A 12,371-nucleotide genomic window follows, 5' to 3' on the forward strand; every position below is an offset into this window, starting at 1 on the left:
GCAATACAATACAGCACAGTATAATACAATACAGTACAATACAATACAATACAGCACAATACAATACATTACATTACAGTACAGTACAGTACAGTACAATATAATACAATACAATACAGCACAGTACAATACATAGCAATACAGTACAGTACAGTACAGTACAATACAATACAGCACAATACAGTACAATACAGCACAATACAGCACAATACAGTACAATACAGTACAGTACAATATAATACAATACAATACATTACAGTACAATCCATTACATTACAGTACAATACAGTACAGTACAATATAATACAGTACAGTACAAAACATTACAATATAATACAGTACAGTACAATACAATACAGTACAATACAATACAATACATGACCTGCCTAAGTAGAGTCGTGTGTTAACGAACCTTCCTTTACCCCATCCTATCCCCCCACCCCCACCTTTAGGAAAGACACGTGACACCGAGGTTGGATGTGAAATGGCCACAGCAGCCGTTTATTAATTTTACAGTTTTATAAAAACAATTTAAATCCGAAACCTTCGGATAACTAGTTAGAAATCCACCAGAGAATTCCTTCTAATAATTCACATGACCCAACATGGGTCAGAAACGTAAATAACAATTTAACGTTAACATTAACCCGAGCAGAGGAAGTCCTTGAAGCCCTTTCAGATATTCCTTTTTTAAGAACACACCGAGTTAGCCATCTGCAAACCACCAATTACCTCCAGCCGTAAACCAGCTCGGAAGCACCGTTCACCTCTGCAGATGGCTCCAACCACTAGAAGTCCACTTCAAGGGGATAACACCCGATGAAGCCCTCAAGTGATATACCGACCACTAGAAGTCCACTTCAAAGGGATAACACCCGATGAAGCCTTCAAGTGATATACCTTCTACCAGAAGACCACTTCAAAGGGATAACACCCGATGAAGTCTTCAACCATGTACCTTTTTTGGGGGACGCATACCCCCGATGCGACCCCCCCACCATTTTGTACTGACTGGCCTCAAGGACTCCCCCCGCCAGCTGCCATGACACCAGAACCTACTCAGGAAAAAAAAAAAAAGGAAAAACATGTTAGATAAGCACACAAATAAAACACAACACTCCTATATGGACGTACGCAAAGACCCACCACGTAACAAACCAAGGGCGGGAGGGTGGGAGCTTGTCCTTACTGTGTTACTCCCTCCGCTGCTTCCGGCTCAATGCCGAAAACAGCGGGAAGAGCAGCAACGGCCCCCTGACTCCTCCCTGACCCCCTCCAACTCCCTCCAACTCTCCCTCACAAGTTAACCCTTTCCCTACCAGGGAGGTCATGGAGGCTTCCCTTCAGCCCTGCAGGCTCCGTCCAGCCCCTTCTATACAATACGATACGATACACAAACTGTATTATCATCCTGCTCTACTTTTACTCAAGTAAACTGGGATTTCCATAAAAACATCTCAATCAAATGGACATAAATATGACTTTTAATTTTTAGGGGACCTTATAGTAGAGCCCCCCCCCGCCCGCCAAATAAACAAATACACAAACAAACGAATAAATAGAGAGAGGATTGCAAAATCAGCACATTGTGTCATCTTTATTTTGTTTTTTCTCAATTCTAAGTTTTCCTATGTCATTGGCATATATCTCAGCAACACATCACAGGGAAGCTTCGCAGAGTTCCTGGCAGCGAGACATTATTGCCATTCCAGCAAAAGCAGATGCCAAAATGTCATAAGTGACTTAATTTGACATGCTCATTTAGTAGTACATTTCAGTTTCCAGGACAACTATGCAGATCCACCACACACAGCTCTGTAGTCCTTTCTCTGGAATACTTTTGTCAGCTCCAGATTTGCTATCATGGCCATTTCGCTGCTGTTTCTGCTCACCTTTGCTAATGGGTTTGCATAACCTTTTAATAATTCATGCAAAAAATGGTCTGAAGGAACACTTTACTCCTAAGTTTGTCCTACATAAAGTGTACATATGAGGCATTTGTCTTATAAATAGGAGTAGCGGAGTATGTTAAGTACATTCGGCATGAGCCAATGTCCAGTCTCCACAGCAGGAATATTCTTAAACATATTTCTCTTGAACATTAAGTATGAAAACAACGTAAAAGGTGCAGTAAACAGCTCAAAGATAAATGACAGCGGGAAAGAAAAATAACCCTGTTATTCTAAAAGTAGTTTCCCAGGATTTTCGAAACGTCAGTAAAATTGCCTAAAACATAAAATATAATAAACAAACATGGCCATATACTCACCTATTAAAAGATCCTCTATTCCCTCGCCACCGCTGTATTGTCCTGCGCTGCTCCTTCTGTTCACCCCATAGGGACGACTCATTATAAGAGCGCAGCGGCCAATCATGGACTGTCGCAGGGATGGCTGCTGTTCCCATGTGACATGTTGTCCCTAAAGACAGCATGTCATTATGTGGCTGAGGTAAACAGAAGGACTGGATAGAGGTGGAGATGTAGAGCATATTTTAAAAGGTGAGCATATGGCCATGTTTGTTTGTTATTTTACTGTTTTAGGCACTTTGCAGACATTTCAATAATCGTGGAAAACAGTTAAAAATAAAAAGGCAATTTTTTTTCCTTGTCATTTAAGGAGGACATGATGGTTCTCCCGTCATGTCTGTTTTAGTATATACCTGTCTTGCCCATGAAATAACAATTCTGGAGCATCTATACTTAGAAGTCTGTTTTGGATCGTACCTCTGTTATTCTGCCTGGAAATGTATGGAAAAATTTACACCTGGGTGTTAACACTTCCTTTGTCAATGGGGCGGGTCCCTTTTCTGACACTGTCCAATCAGAGCTCAAAGTGCCAGACTGCGTAGGGACACACCCCTTTCACAAGGGGAATACTAACGCCCTCTTTCTTTTATACTATGCCTCAAATTATTTTTACCTTGGGAGGAGCTTTCTCCCATGCCAATTGTCGCCCCCCTGCTGATTAATGTATAAAGTGATGCAAGGATCCATCTTGTTCTTCTACAGCTGGACCCTGCAATACCTAGCAGATGGAATATTTTTGGAGATAAGCCAATCCAAGTCTATAAAATAATTTATAGTTATTGCTTTGAAATGTTTACAGAAAATGTTTACATATAATAATGCACATAGTGGGGAATTTAACCAAAATTGCGACCGTTTGGCCGCTTTCAAGACCTCTCGCCACTTTTTTAAAAAGTGGGCGGTGCTTAGTGGTAGGAGCATGAACACCACAGCCTGATGCATTTACTATAATTTACGCCAGGTTATAGCGGAATTCTACGCCAGCTCCAGGCTGACATAAATTACATTCAGTGGTGCACAGACAGCCATTGATACGACAAATTTATTAAAAGACGTGTGCCTCTTAATGACTATGTCGCATCTCGCTCCAGCTTGTTTTTTATTAAGACTGGTGCAGTCTTAATAAATCTCCCCCATTATACAAATTAAAAGCGGCTCTGACAGGTATTCTACAGTATGTTACCCAGGAGTGGGTAGCACAGGAAGCCTGACAGATCAAAAATGTTAAATGCTATACACAAGCGAGGGGCATAAGTAGAACTCTTAGTCCCATAGCAAAGTCAGGAATGCCCACCACCTTGTTGACAGTATCATTATAACTACTATAACATGAGAAGCAACAAAGGGATGGATAGTGTGCCAATTAATATATATTCTGCACAAAGGAGAACCCACATAATAGTACAAGAAGATTGAACGCCACCCCCGTGAATGAGGGCCGGGACTCGGCTAAATAAGGATTCCAACATCCTGCGTGTCACCCACCAACGTAGTATTAAATGCTAAAATTCTCTCTGTCTTTAGCTGCCACTAGGTGGACTTCACTTCATATGAATTTATAGAATTATTGTTTATTTCAATAGGAGAGGTATAAATTTATATTCAGTGAGCTCCCCCTTGTGGCTACTACAGGTAGCCACAAATGTATAATTTAACATTATGTCCATTAGCTGTAAGGAGGAGCCCTTGCGCTATGTGAGTTTGGTTTATTAGGTCCGGAATTCGATAAACTTTAAAATACATATGAAGATTATGAGCATTTTTCAGCACTATGTACTAGAGTATTGATATTTTTACATGAAATTAAATATGATCAGTGATTATTAACAATTGTGAATTTGGTCACTTTCTAGATATACACAATGTATCACTTTGTTCATTTGTATAAAAATGAATCCAGTAACGTTGCAGATGTTTAGTTTACCTTTGTATGAAATACGTTGTCTACTATGCCTTTCTATACCAAAATAAAAAGGTATGCTGATGCATACCGGCCCGGCATATGCCAAAATGGGGGCCTATGGATAAGTTCGGCGTATACTCCAGGAGCCCTCCTGGGGCATTGCCAAATGTAGGAACAAAATGTGATGTTAACAGGCCCTGACTCCTTTACCATCCTTAACCACACTTATTAAGGGAAAATGTTTGAATGCAATTTCGACTACTTTTCAGTCATATTTACTTTGGCATTTAATATAAGTGCAATATACATCAAGCCCGCTAGCCACATTTTGCGACACACATGTTCCAAAAAAGAAGTGTAGCTTTCAAGTCACATTATGTGCAGCTGATTTTGCACTACTTTTCTGTTCACTAGCGTTGTATTGGTAATGTTCTGCTGCTCCATATGCCACATACAGTACATGCGTGTTCTGAACCATGTTCCTGCACTTGAGCGAGCTGGTCACTTGGCCACATATCAGCTCGTGAAAAGCAATATGGACAATAAGTTCACAAAAGACACCATTATTAATAAGTTTATTTGGTTAAAGATAAGTTTAAAGCAATTCTCATGTGACTGCAGGTAACTTCAAAATCCTTCTTCCCCCATGTCACTCACTGGTCTGAGAAGCTGAGATGTAAGACTGAAAACACACCGAGATTTTGTTGCAAATTTTGTTGCAGATTTTGTTGCAGATTTTGATGCATTTTTTTTTTTTTTAGCCAAAGCCAAAAGTGTTCTCAAAAAGAATGCGAAATATAAAGGAAAGGCTTATACTTCTCCTTCCTCTTGGATTTGCTTCTGGCTTTGGCAACAAATACGCAATATGTAAATCCAACCTAAGGCGTTGTTTGGTGGAGTATTCACACTGCATTGCTGCTTTAGATGGCCCGTGCCTTTATGTTACATGAGGGAACACTGCGGTCATTGATGACTTTCTTTTTCAGACTAACAATATAGAAACCCTGCAAGGTTAAAATAAATGTATTTTTGAATCTCTGACCCTGCAAATCCGATATTTTGTTAATCAGGTACAGCAAAATTGTGCTGGATTTCTGTTATCATGAAGCAGTGCATAGTGGGAGCTCAGATGACAATAAAAACCCTTTTACACGGGCTAATGATTGGGTGTACAAGCAAACATCAGCTAATCGCTTCTTTTATGCATTTGATCTGGCAAGATCTGCATAGGTTCCATAGCGAAAAAAATTATATAAATGGGCTTGTGAATATGTTATGGAATCACTGGTTGCACCATTCCCAAAAGGCTGCTGGAGACTGTCGGGAGTAAGCGTGCAAATAAAACCGCAACCCCAAATCCGTCACAACTCTGATCAACAGAATCTAAGGCTACTGAGGTATTCGCAAGAGCCCACCGCAAGGTGGGATTGTTTTTGCTGCACAGAACCCAGGTTGTTCTAAGGGCGGGTTCACACGTGGCGGAATTTCACTTAAATTCCGCTGCGGACACTCCGCAGCGTTAATCCGCAGCGGAGCCGTTTCTCCTTTGACTTTCACTTTAATTTAGCAGTGTTCGTTTAGACGAGGCGTAAAATTCCGCTGCGGAGCATAGGCTGCGGAGCGGAATTTGGTGTCCGCAGCATGCTCTGTCTGTTGCGGAGCAGTGGCGGACTCATGGCGGAATTTCTCCATTGACTTCAATGGAGAGTCAAAATTCCGCAATGAAGTCCGCAGATCTTATGTGTGCTGCGGAGCGTATTGGTTTTACTACCATGACATTTCTTCATTCTGGCTGGACCTATGTATTTCTAGGTCTACAGCCAGACTGAAGAAGTCAATGGGGCTCCCGTAATGACGGGAGCGTTGCTAGGAGACGTCTGTAAATAGTCACTGTCCAGGGTGCTGAAAGAGTTAAGCGATCGGCAGTAACTGTTTCTGCACCCGGGACAGTGACTACTGATCTCAATATACATGTATCTGTAAAAAAACATATAAGTTCATACTTACCGAGAACTCCCTGCGTCTGTCTCCAGTCCGGCCTCCCAGGATGACGTTTCAGTGTAAGTGACGGCTGCAGCCAATCACAGGCCAAGCACAGGCTGCAGCGGTCACATGGACTGGCGCGTCATCCAGGGAGGTCGGGCTGGATGCCGAAAGAGGGACGCGTCACCAAGACAACGGCCGGTAAGTATGAAATTCTTTTACTTTCACTAGGGAAAGTGCTGTCCCTTCTCTCTATCCTGCACTGATAGGGAGAAGGGAAGCACTTTTCCCGCAGTCCGCAGCAGCTAGTCCGCATCAATTTTCTGCACATTTTGTGCAGATCCGCAGCAGAATCTGCGACGCAGATTCTGTGCGGCATTGATGCGGACAGTTGCGGAGGAAATCCGCCACGTGTGGTCATGCCCTAACAGAGTTCAGTGTTGGATAATGGGTGCAATGCAGGCTATACCTGAACAGGTAACCAGACAACCAGAGGGTAAACAGAAAGTCCAAAACAGAGTGAGTGGAAATCTCAGTGTGGATCACGGTGGCTAACAGGCCTTCCCACGCTCTCAGGGCTTGCTCATAGCTAGTAATGAGGGGATTTGCACGGATTAATGAGGATGTTAATCTCTAAATCCTCTGGGACACTCCCTGTGTGTGCTCCTTTCCTGATGGTGTTTTGGGGTGTCCTTGATGTACAAAAGAAGACAGGAGGCTGTGGTGGCAGATAACAGACTCAGCTTTCAGCAGACTTTACTTAGTTGCAAAATGTCAGTTACAAGTCCACACAAAATGGACTTGCGAAGTGCAAGTATGGTGTTTTCCATGCTATATTAGTCTACTTTACTACCAGTGGTTGATCCAGGAATATATGCTGTATAAGGCTTTTCTAACCCAAATCAGAACCTATTTATCCTGTCAGGCTCTCTGCCTCTGTTTCCAATTCCTGGGGTTACTCAGCGTCACAGATTTTGTAGTCATAGGCCCATGTAATGTGATCACTCTCTCTTTCTCGCTTTTTCTCCTCAGTGAGCTGCTCTAGTCTGTCTTCAGGGACTCAACTGCCACGTGCTAATCTTCCACCAGAACTGACCACTACTGGCTCCAGCTGTCAACTAGCTCCAACTGCCACTCTATGGGGGATGGGACTTACTATATATAAACTAAACCCCTCCCACTTTCTGGAAACTTCCAGGAAGATACCATCTTGTACCACTTGATTGAAACATTACATCATAAAAAACATTTACAACACATTGTCTGGGAAGTAGCGTCTTGAGGGACACTTCAAAATTTTAGTAAACAAGGAAAGGGGGAATCGGCACAAGGATCACAAGAAGGGCAAATAGGCATCAGGACCTGTCTTTGTAGGCATTACCCAGCAGCATAAGGGAGCCTAATCGCTATGGAGCCATTTTTCCTCCATATCCGTCCCTGGCTGTGTGTTACAGCCACGTTCCCGGTGGTGATCGTGTGGACACATTGGCAGTGCCCTCACCATCACCTTGATGTAATAGTATTACAGGGTGCCCAAAATAATCTTACCATTATCTTACCCCAAAAACATACCATAGGGAATTTAGATTGTGAGCCTCAATGGGGACAGTAAGTAAGGACAACCTCTGTACAGTGCTGCGGAATACGTGGACGCTAAATAAATAATCTTAGGCCTTTGACGTACTCTTAGTATTAAAAGTAGTACAGTGCTAATACACAATGCTGATAGACAATCTGCTGGTCAGATGTATTAAAAATTCATAACGCAGCCTGACGCCATTTCTTTACAATGTCTACCATCTGCTTTAAGGAAGGGCAGCTCGTCTCAGACTCTGTTACTGATTTACAATTAGAAAATGTAGCTACTAAAACCATGAAGTATTGTTATAGCGCACTTAGGCAGATGTTTTCATTTATAAACTTCTCCATTTTTTAAATTAAGACTTTTCCTAATTCAAAGCTTGTTCTCCTTATGATCCTGGCGCTACTGGCAGCCCTCCACTATGGCTTATCTCATATTAAATTACTTATACTGCAACAATTAATTTTGGCCATAATTCTCATTAAAATTTCTAATTATAATAGTATGGAGTGGAGCATGTGATCACTGATGTGTGGGGAATCAATATCTACTTTTATACTCATCATCTATATTAAGTATCATATATTATGCAGAAAACTCTCAGCAATGACTTAGTACAGTAACTTTTTAACTATAAGTCTGTCCGTAATTCCACTTTTAATTGGGTATTCCAGCCTAAAACATTTATCACCTATCCACTGGATAGCACAGCGCTCAGATGTTTCTATCAGTGCCATAGACTTTGAATAGAGCGGCGACGCACATGCTCAACCGCTGCTCCATTGAAACTCCTTGTCACGGTTATGTGGCTGGAGGGATGAGGGACCCGATGGTCGGACCCCCACTGATTTAACATTTATCACGTATCCATTTTAGGCCCTAATGACAAAGCTATTTTATTAGTTTTTCTATTGTCGCATTCAAAGAGCTATAACTTTATTTCGTCTACATAGCTGTATGAGGACTTGTTTTTTGCGGGATTAGTTGTACTTTTTAATAGCACCATTTTAGGGTACATATAATTTTTTTATTAACTTTTAACTTCTTTTGGGGGGATTATAAAAAAAAACCTGAAATTCCGCCATTGTTCTATGCGTTTTAAATTGACGCCGTTCACTGTGCGGCGTAAATAACATGTTACCTTTCTTCTATGGGTCGGTATGATTACGGCGATACCACATATGTAGAGGTTTTTTATGTTTTGCACAATAAAAACACTTTTGAAGTAAAATTATTTGTTTTTGCATCGTTGCTTTCCAAGAGCCGTAACTTTTTTATTTTTCCATCAATGTAGTGATTTTTGGGGCTTGTTTTTTGCGGGATGAGACGTAGTTTTGATTGGTACATTTTTGGGGTGCATGGAACTTATTGATTCATTTTTATTATGACTTTTTTGGGGGACAATGGAAAAGAATTGCAATTTCGCCATTGTTTTTTGCGGGTTTTTTTATGGTGTTCACCTTGCGGTTTAAATTACATATTAACTTTATTAACTGAGTCATTACGGTCGCGGCGATACCATATATGTGTACTTTTGTTTATTTTTTACACTTTTACTAAATGAAACCACTTTTTAGGGAAAAAAATGGTTTTATTAATTTTTTACTGTAATTTTTATTATTAATCTTAATTTCACATTTATTACTTATTTTATTAGTCCCACTAGGGAACTTTACTGTGCAATCTTCGTACACCAGAGCATTATTGCCTGTCAGTGCAAATCTGACAGGCAATCTGTTAGGACGTGCCTCCGGCGCGTCCTAATAGGCATATGTCCAGGGCAGACCTGTGGGCTTTTATCAAGACCCCGGCTGCCATGACACCCCATCGGAGACCCGCGATTGCATTTGCGGGCCGCCGATGGGTGACAGGGGGAGCTCACTCCCTCTGTAAACAAGATAAATGCCGCGGTCGGTATTGACGGCAGCATTTAACAGGTTAAACGGCCGCGATCGAAGTAAACTTCGATCGCGGGTGTTGGAGCAGGAGCCCAGACTTAGACTAGGCCACCGTGAAAAGGCGACGGCCTAGCCTAAGGCCCCTTAGTGACCAACGTGAAAAGGCGTATTGGTGGTCACTAAGGGGTTAACAACAGGAAACTGTCAGAAATCTGAGATGAGCTTTTGATGTGAGCGCAAAAAGCATAATTTAATAATACATCAAGTAATTAAAATCAATGCTGAACATTTTATTCAGATTTAAAGGCTATGTACACCTTTGAAAATGCTTTTTTTTAAAGTAAAAAGGTCAATTAGTGTGTTTTGTGCGCGCACGCTCTTATTCTCTCTTCAGCTCAGGCAGACAAGGACGGCAAGACTGTTTGATCTTGAGAGTGAGTTCACACAGTACAAGCCGCTATGATACTCTCCGTAGCTGATTGGACAGTGTCAGAGCGCTAAGTATCACACCCCTGCCATTTATAATGAAAGAAACGCCCCATTGACAGTTCAGGGGATTATTTACATATCGGGCACCAAATATAATGGAACCGATATCTAAATAGAAACAGTTCAAAGTGAGACAAGGTTTGTGCAGCACTGCCTATTACATGGTGCAGTCAGTTGCACATGTATGGGCTGGTGAAAGGTTCTCTTTAAAGTAGCATTCTAGCTTGTTTTTTCTTCCAGCCGCCCCTTCCTTTTTTGCAAATGATATGTAGTGCAGTGTAGTCATGTGTATTGGCATACTTGGTGCTGTATAGCAGACAGACGCTCCGTTCCAGGCCACTCTTGGGTCACGTGATCTTCAGTCTGACTTCCCGTATACTACAGCCTCTTAGACTTGCATTGAGAGATTGACTTCCGGTCCCACAGTAGATGCTGTAGGATATAGGGTGTCAAACTGAAGATCACGTGAGCCAATGGCGGCTTGTAACAGAGCAACTACCCGTGAAATACAGCACCGGATAAGCTGATACACATGACTAGAGTAGAGTGCTTCCTTAAAGGGATTGTCTGGTTTAGAAATCTAGTTTTCAAATACCTTATTAGCGTATCGTGAGTTGATAAAGTGCATTACCCACCTTTTTGTGTCTGTTCATCAGTGCGCTACATGGCCAGCTCATTGATTTCAATAGATACCATGTAATGCTTCATTTACCCTGTGGAGGCACTGTAGGGGAATTGTATTTAGTTCTTCAGATTACAGCTGATTTCTGGGGATTTCAGCAGCAAAACTCCCTATGATCAGCTTATCGGGCCCCTGTAACAAAAAGAGATAGTAAAAAGTGAACAACCCCTTTAATCGATTACTTACAGCAGCTTACGGTAATTATAATATACTTTTTTTATTTAAATAATATTCATAGCAGTATTTTCAAAAATTTGCATTGGGTACTGACATTTTGAATACATTGGTGGTTTTCTGCACTTGCCCTTTCTTGCGACTAGTGCAGTCCTGGACATTACAGACGTAGTGCTGATCCCAAATGTCCTCTTCAGCTGGATGCCTGACACAGTTCACAGTCCCCCAAAGTCTCGTTTTGGGAGCTGTATAGTGGGAGCTCTTGGTTTGAGCCTTTATGTAAATCTCGTAGTAGTTAAATGACATTATGCATCAAATTGCAATGTACGGATTCCCTCATTCTCTCTATTATTAGTATGAGTATACTTCATATATTTGCAGTGACTGCGGCAAAAAACAAAACCACATCCTAGGAAAGAACGTTGATTGCTGTGAGGCGGATGATAAACAGCTGCTGCCAGTCGTGCAGCTTTCACTCATATAATGTATTTGTTGGAAATATAATTCTTCGAATTTAATGAAAACACAATGAGGTTCAATTTGTGCTCGAAGAGCATGACAAGAATTGTTGTTCCTACGAGTCCCCACGCTGCGTTCCCCTAAAACAAAATGAGTCACCGAGTTTATATTTCTGTCTCCGCAGATTAAAATAAGTTTATTTACTAATGTACTGCTTCTTCATCTGTATCATTAAAAGGGTTGTTGTTGACAACCCCTTTTACAGTGTGCGTCTCCGGAGAAAGTTTCATCCTGGGGGTGGTCCGGTCCTACTACTGGGAACCCCCACAATCAGCTGATATTATCTAGTGAATGCTTTTCTTCCATTGCATTGCATCATGGTACCCATTGTTTTCAATTGGCACCTGCACTCCAGAGTAGAGAGTCATGCTTGACATCTCCTTATCTCTAGTTTATACGGACCACCTCTATTAAAGAACAGTAGTTACCTGACAGAGTTATCTCATGAAGCCAATTCTGTCCAAATGCCCTATTCGTGGCATATAGACATCATAGAAGCCAGAATGGAGAGCCTCTCTTTAATAGCAGCTCCAATTCTGGGGGACTTGAACTGCCAAGGAATACTTAATTTCCCCTGCAGCTGGCCTCCATGAGCAGTGGTGATCAGCTGATCGCCAAGGGGATTTCCTGACATGCCTGTTTTAATAAATACTAGGATTCCAAATTAAATAACAATGCTGGAGCATTTTTTTCTTGCAGCTCTTCTTTGTGCCGCCCCTCTGTTATTCCTCCTGGAAATGTATGAATAAATTGAGAACCGGGTGTTTCTATTCCACCTGTTAATAGGGGCGTATCCCTACACACTAACACTATCCAACCAGTAATGACAGTTT

General features: G+C 41.6%; 1 long non-coding RNA gene across 1 annotated transcript in view; it reads right to left on the bottom strand.

Moving 5' to 3' along the window:
• Window positions 1-12,371, bottom strand: part of LOC142761374 (uncharacterized) — a 58,252-nt gene that overhangs the window by 26,029 nt on the left and 19,852 nt on the right. The window contains exon 3 of the long non-coding RNA XR_012883622.1: window positions 10,799-10,977. This is a non-coding gene — a long non-coding RNA (uncharacterized LOC142761374). The remainder of the gene's footprint in view (window positions 1-10,798; window positions 10,978-12,371) is intronic.

The sequence above is a fragment of the Rhinoderma darwinii genome, chromosome 4 (assembly GCF_050947455.1).
Source record: "Rhinoderma darwinii isolate aRhiDar2 chromosome 4, aRhiDar2.hap1, whole genome shotgun sequence".
Lineage (NCBI taxonomy): Eukaryota > Metazoa > Chordata > Amphibia > Anura > Rhinodermatidae > Rhinoderma > Rhinoderma darwinii.